Genomic DNA, 7,586 nt, shown 5'->3' on the forward strand with positions numbered 1-7,586 from the left:
AAGAACTCAGAACTCAGATAGTGTTATTGATTCTCTTAGTGAAGTACATTGATTCTTGAACATAGCCAGTGTATGAGTCTTGGCTGTGGCCCAAAGCACTCTGTCTTCCAGTATTACCACCGGATACATACATGCCACAGACACATAATTGGGTGAACCTTTTTAGATTGTGACTCAGCTTTGCTAAAGTCCCCAATTAGAGGTGTCCAGGGTTCTTAAGCACACTCTTGTTGCTTTGGATCACAACTCTATTTCCTTCTCTTTTTTTTTTTCTTTTCTTTTCTTTTTCTTTTTCTTTCCCTTTTTTTTCGAAAAATTTTTTTTTTTTTTTCACTGCTTTTCTTGCTTCAAGAATCAATTTGATGATTTTTCAGATCCTCAATAACAGTTCTCTTTCTCCTCATTCTTTCAAGAGCCAACAATTTTAACATTCTTAAAACAACAAATTCAAAAGACATATGCACTGTTCAAGCATTCATTCAGAAAACAAAAAGTATTGCCACCACATCAAACTAATTCAACTAGTTTCAGAGATAAATTTCGGAATCCTGTACTTCTTGTTCTTTTGTGATTAAAGCATTTTTCTTTTAAGAGAGGTGATGGATTCATAGGACATTCATAGCTTTAAAGCATAAACTTTATTAATTTTATTAATTAAGAACAAGACTCAATTATAGATATAAGATGAGACTAAAAATAAAGGAAAGAGATAAAAAAAAACGAAAAACAGAGGCCTCTAATGATAGAGGTTTCACAGAGTTAGGACTCAACAACCTTGATTTTGAGAAGTGGATGCTCCCCCTGCTTGAGAGGAGAGCTTTTGGCGTTTCAGTTCCTTGATATCACGCCCCTGCTTCTCTTGTTCTTTCAGCAATTTGCAGATCATGCAGTTCTGATTCTGCTGTTCTTCCTTCAGTTGCTCCATAGTCTCTTGCAGCTTGTTGATGGATGCTTCTAGGCTGGCCCAGTAGCCAATTTCAGGGAATTCAGGGAGGAACTCACGCGCCCTCCTTTTGATGGAGTTGTCTTGCACTTGTCCTTCCATTGACTTCTTGGTGATTGGGTGTTCAATGGGTATGAACTCATCTACTCCCATCTTTACCCCAGCCTCTTTACAGAGCAAGGAGATCAAGCTTGGGTAAGCCAGCTTGGCTTCAGTGGAATTCTTGTTTGCAATTGTGTAGATCTCACAAGCAATCACATGATGCACCTCCACTGCTTTTCCAAGCATAATACAGTGAATCATCACTGCTCTCTTGATGGTGACCTCAGAACGGTTGCTAGTGGGCAATATGGAACGCCCAATAAAGTCTAGCCAACCTCTTGCAATTGGCTTGAGGTCTCCCTCTTGAGTTGGTTTGGGACACCCTTAGAATTGGTTATCCACTTAGTTCCAGGGAGGCATATGTCCTCTAGAACTTGATCCAACCCCTTATCTACTCTCACCATCCTCCTATTGAAGGAATCAGGATCATCTTGTAGTTGAGGTAACTTGAAGATTTCTCTTATTTTGTCCAGATGGAAGTACATAACTTTCCCTCTGACCATGGTTCTGTGGGTAGGAAAAGCGGTTCCAGTCATTCTTTGCTTATCTGTGAGCCACAGATTTGAGTAGAATTCCTGAACCATGTTCCTTCCAACCTTTGTCTCAGGATTGGTCAGAACTTCCCAACCTCTGTTTCGAATTTGCTCTTGGATCTCCGGATATTCATCTTCTTTCAGATCAAATTTAACTTCCGGGATCACTGACCTCAGTCCCATTATTTTGTGATAATGGTCCTCATGTTCTTTGGTTAAGAACTTCTCTTCATTCCAAAGATTCTTTGGATTGGTCTCTTTCCTTCCTCTTGAGTTGGTTTGTTTTCCCTTGGGAGCCATGATATTGATGAATCTTGGCTTAGTGATCACGGAAAAGCACACCAAACTTAGAGGTTTTGCTTGTCCTCAAGCAAAAAGAAAAGAAATAAGAGAAGAGAGAGAGAGGGAGAGAAAATTCGAATGGTGTGAGGAAGGAGGGGTGAGGAACGTTCATTTATAGAGTGGGGGAGGAGAATTTCGAAAACAAAAGAGATTTGAAAGGAAATTTGAAAAGATATGAAAGATTTTTGAGAAAAGGGTGAGTTTTGAAGAAGATTTGGGATTATTTTGAAATAGATTTGAAAAATGTTTTGATTTTTGAAGATTTGAAAGTGAATGATGAATGATTGAAGTGTGATTTTGTAGAAAAGTATGGGTGAGAAAAGGAAAGTTTGAGAAAATCTGAGTTGAAAACAAAAATGTGGTCCCCCCACCAAGCTGGCGTTAAACGCCCAGAATGGCACCCATTCTGGCGTTTAACGCCCATTTGTTGCCCCTTTTGGGCGTTTAACGCCCAGCCAGGTACCCTGGCTGGCGTTAAACGCCAGAAAACCTTCCTCACTGGGCGTTTTTCTGAACGCCCAGTGATGCTGCACACCTGGCGTTAAACGCCCAGAATGGTGCCCATTCTGGCGTTTAACGCCCAGAATGGTACCATTACTGGCGTTAAACGCCCAGAATGGTGCCCATTCTGGCGTTTAACGCCCAAAATGCCCCTTACTGGCGTTTTTTTCGCCAGTAAGCTCATTTTCTCTGCTTTTTGAGCTGAATCCTTCTGTAACTCTGTGAATTCCTTCATTTTTGATACTTGCCTCTGTAAGAACTAATCGTACAACTTCCTAATGACTGGGTTGCCTCCCAGCAAGCGCTTCTTTACTGTCTTTAGCTGGACTTTCACTGAGAATCACTCAAGTCTCAGTTTTGAGCATTCCTGCTCAAAATTTCCTTCAAGATAGTGTTTGATCCTCTGTCCATTAACAATGAACTTACTGTCAGAATCAATATCCTGAAGCTCAACATACCCATATGGTGACACTTTTGTAATCACATATGGACCCCTCCACCGGGATTTGAGTTTTCCTGGAAACAGTCTGAGCCTAGAGTTGAAGAGCAGAACTTTTTGTCCTGGTTCAAAGACTCTGGTTGACAATCTCTTGTCATGCCACTTCTTTGCCTTTTCCTTATAGATCTTAGCATTTTCAAAGGCATTGAGTCTGAACTCCTCTAGCTCATTTAGCTGGAGCAGTCTTTTCTCACCAGCTAACTGTGCATCCATGTTTAGGAATCTGGTTGCCCAGTAGGCTTTATGTTCCAGTTCCACAGGCAAATGACAGGCCTTTCCATACACCAATTGGTATGGGGAGGTCCCTATAGGAGTCTTGAATGCTGTTCTGTATGCCCACAGAGCATCATCCAAGCTCTTTGCCCAATCCTTTCTTCGGGACATCACAGTCCGTTCCAGGATTCTTTTTAGCTCTCTGTTAGAGACTTCAGCTTGCCCATTTGTCTGTGGATGATACGGAGTTGCCACTTTATGGCTGATTCCATATCTAACCATAGCAGAGTATAGCTGTTTATTGCAGAAATGAGTACCCCCATCACTGATTAGTACTCTAGGGACGCCAAACCTGCTGAAAATGTTTTTCTGGAGGAATTTCAGCACGGTTTTGGTATCATTAGTGGGTGTAGCAATTGCTTCTACCCACTTAGATACATAGTCCACTGCCACCAGAATGTAAGTGTTTGAGTATGATGGTGGGAATGGCCCCATGAAGTCAATTCCCCATACATCAAACAGCTCTATCTCTAATATCCTTGTTGAGGCATGGCATATCCGTGAGGCAGGTTACCAGCTCTTTGGCAACTGTCACAGTTACGCACAAACTCTCGGGAATCTTTATAGAGAGTAGGCCAGTAGAAGCCGCACTGGAGAACTTTAGTGGCTGTTCGCTCACTTCCAAAGTGTCCTCCATACTGTGATCCATGGCAGTGCCATAGGATCCTTCGTGCTTCCTCTCTGGGTATACACCTGCGGATCACTCCGTCAGCACATCTCTTAAAGAGATATGGTTCATCCCAAAGGTAGTACTTGGCATCTGAAATTAGTTTCTTTCTTTGCACATGACTGTACTCCTTGGGTATGAACCTCACAGCTTTATAATTTGCAATGTCTGCAAACCATGGAGCTTCCTGGATGGCAAAGAGTTGCTCATCTGGGAAAGTCTCAGAGATCTCAGTAGAAGGGAGGGACGCCCCAGCTACTGGCTCTATTCTGGACAGATGATCTGCCACTTGGTTCTCTGTCCCTTTTCTGTCTCTTATTTCTATATCAAACTCTTGCAGAAGCAACACCCATCTGATAAGCCTGGGTTTTGAATCCTGCTTTGTGAGTAAGTATTTAAGAGCAGCATGGTCAGTGTACACAATCACCTTTGATCCCACTAAGTATGATCTAAACTTGTCAATGGCATAGACCACTGCAAGTAATTCTTTTTCTGTGGTTGTGTAATTCTTCTGTGCATCATTAGAACACGGCTGGCATAATAAATGACATGCAGAAGTTTGTTATGCCTCTGTCCCAACACTGCACCAATGGCATGATCACTGGCATCACACATTAATTCAAATGGTAATGCCCAATCTGGTGCAGAGATGACTGGTGCTGTGACCAGCTTAGCTTTCAGGGTCTCAAATGCCTGCAGACACTGTGTGTCAAACACAAATGGTGTGTCAGCAGCTAACAGGTTACTCAGAGGTTTAGCAATTTTCGAAAAATCCTTGATAAACCTTCTGTAGAATCCTGCATGCCCCAGAAAGCTTCTGATTGCCTTAACATTGGCAGGTGGTGGTAATTTTTCAATTACTTCCACCTTTGCCTTATCCACCTCTATTCCCCTGCTTGAAATTTTGTGCCCAAGGACAATTCCTTCAGTCACCATAAAGTGACATTTCTCCCAGTTTAAAACCAGGTTGGTCTCTTGGCATCTTTCAGGACAAGTGATAGGTGGTTAAGACAGGAGCTAAATGAGTCTCCATATACTGAAAAGTCATCCATGAAGACTTCCAGAAATTTCTCTACCATATCTGAGAAGATAGAGAGCATGCACCTCTGAAAGGTTGCAGGTGCATTGCACAGACCAAAAGGCATTCTCCTATAGGCAAACACGCCTGAAGGGCAGGTGAATGCTGTCTTCTCTTGGTCCTGAGGGTCTACTGCAATTTGGTTGTAGCCTGAATAGCCATCCAAAAAGCAGTAATAATCATGGCCAGCTAGTCTTTCTAGCATTTGGTCTATGAATGGTAAAGGAAAATGATCCTTTCTGGTGGCTGTATTGAGCCTTCTGTAGTCAATACACATGCGCCACCCTGTGACTGTCCTTGTAGGAACCAGTTCATTTTTTCATTATGAACCACTGTCATGCCTCCCTTTTTGGGAACAACTTGGACAGGGCTCACCCAGGGGCTATCAGAAATAGGATAAATAATCCCAGCCTCCAGTAATTTAGTGACCTCTTTCTGCACCACCTCCTTCATGGCAGGATTTAGCCTCCTCTGTGGTTGAACCACTGGTTTGGCATTATCCTCCAACAGGATCTTGTGCATGCATCTGGCTGGGCTAATGCCCTTGAGATCACTTATGGACCACCCAAGAGCTGTCTTGTGTGTCCTTAGCACTTTAATCAGTGCTTCCTCTTCCTGTGAATTTAAAGCAGAGCTTATAATCACTGGAAAAGTATCACCCTCTCCCAGAAATGCATATTTCAGGGATGGTGGTAATGGCTTGAGTTCAGGCTTAGGAGGCTTATCTTCCTCCTGAGGAATTTTCGAAAATTCCATTGCCTCCTCTGGCGCTTCCTGATCAGTTTGAGCATCCTTGAGGATGTTCTCAAGTTCTGATTCTAGGCTTTCAGCCATATTGATCTCTTCTACCAGAGAGTCAATAATGTCAGCGCCCATGCAGTCCTCTGGTGTGTCTGGATGCTGCATAGCTTTTACAGCATTCAACTTGAACTCATCCTCATTGACTCTCAAGGTTACTTCCCCCTTTTGTACATCAATGAGAGTTCGTCCAGTTGCTAGGAAAGGTCTTCCTAGAATGAGAGTTGCATTTTTATGCTCCTCCATTTCCAGCACCACAAAGTCAGTTGGAAAGGCAAACGGCCCAACCTTGACAATCATGTCCTCTATTATGCCTGATGGTGTTTAATGGAGCCATCAGCAAGTTGGAGGCATATCCTGGTTGGTTTGACTTCTCCAATCAACCCAAGCTTTCTGATAGTGGATGCAGGTATTAAGTTAATACTTGCTCCAAGATCACATAAGGCTACCTTGGTGTAAGTGCCTTCCAATGTGCATGGTATCAGAAAGCTTCCAGGATCTTGAAGCTTTTCTGGTAAGCTTTTTAGAATGACTGCACTGCATTCTTCAGTGAGAAATACTTTTTCAGTTTCTCTCCAATCCTTCTTATGACTTAAGATCTCTTTCATGAACTTAGCATAAGAGGGTATTTGCTCAAGTGCCTCTGCAAAAGGAATCTTTATTTCAAGAGTCCTTAAATAGTCTGCAAAGCGGGCAAATTGCTTATCCTGTTCCGCTTTGCGGAGTTTCTGAGGATAAGGCATCTTGGCTTGATATTCTTCAACCTTAGATGCTGCAGGTTTATTCCTTACAGAAGTGGTTGAAGAAGCCTTGTTAGAGGGATTACTGTCAGCACTCTCAGGTGTCTGATTCTCCTGGGGCGTTTGAACGCCAGGAGTGGATGAAGTTTGGGCGTTAAACGCCAACTTCTCCCCCTTTTCTGGCGTTTGAACGCCAGAACTGGGCAGGGAATGGGCGTTTAACGCCAGCTTTCCTCCCTGTTCTGGCGTTTGAACGCCAATATTGGGCAAGGAATGGGCGTTTAACGCCAATTTCCTCCCCTTTCTGGCGTTTGAACGCCAATAATATTCCTCTCTGGGCTCTTACTGTCCTCAGAGGGATTTTGAACAGTGGCTTGGTCATCCTCTGTCAACTGTTCCTTAATTGACTTCTTGCTCTTTTGAGCAGTGGCATTCAGTGTTTTCCCACTCCTCAGTTGAACTGCTTGACATTCTTCTGTTATTTGTTTAGATATTTGCTGTTTTGCTTGATTCAACTGCAGTTCTATGCTCTTGTTAGCAACCTTAGTATCATGGAGCATTTCTTTAAATTCTGCTAACTGTTCAGTCATCAGGAGTAGTTGTTGATTAAGCTCATTCATCTGTTCTTGAGGATCAGGATCAGTGACTACTGCCATGACCTCTTCTTGTGGAACGAATTCCTTGCTAGAATATAAGTATTGGTTTCTAGCAACAATGTCTATAAGCTCTTGAGCTTCTTCAATTGTCTTCCTCATGTGTATAGATCCACCAGCTGAGTGATCTAAAGACATCTGAGCTTTTTCTGTGAGCCCATAGTAGAAAATGTCTAACTGTACCCACTCTGAAAACATTTCAGAGGGACATTTTCTTAGCATACCTCTATACCTCTCCCAGGCATTATAAAGGGATTCATTATCCTCTTGTTTAAAGCCTTGGATGTCCAGCCTTAGCTGTGTCATCCTTTTTGGAGGGTAAAAATGATTCAGGAATTTTTCTGATAACTGTTTCCATGTCTTTATGCTTGCTGTAGGTTGGTTATTTAACCACCTTTTTGCTTGATCTTTTACAGCAAATGGAAACAGTAACAGTCTGTAGACATCCTGATCTACC

Source organism: Arachis stenosperma, chromosome 2 (assembly GCF_014773155.1).
Source record: "Arachis stenosperma cultivar V10309 chromosome 2, arast.V10309.gnm1.PFL2, whole genome shotgun sequence".
NCBI classification, from domain to species: domain Eukaryota; kingdom Viridiplantae; phylum Streptophyta; class Magnoliopsida; order Fabales; family Fabaceae; genus Arachis; species Arachis stenosperma.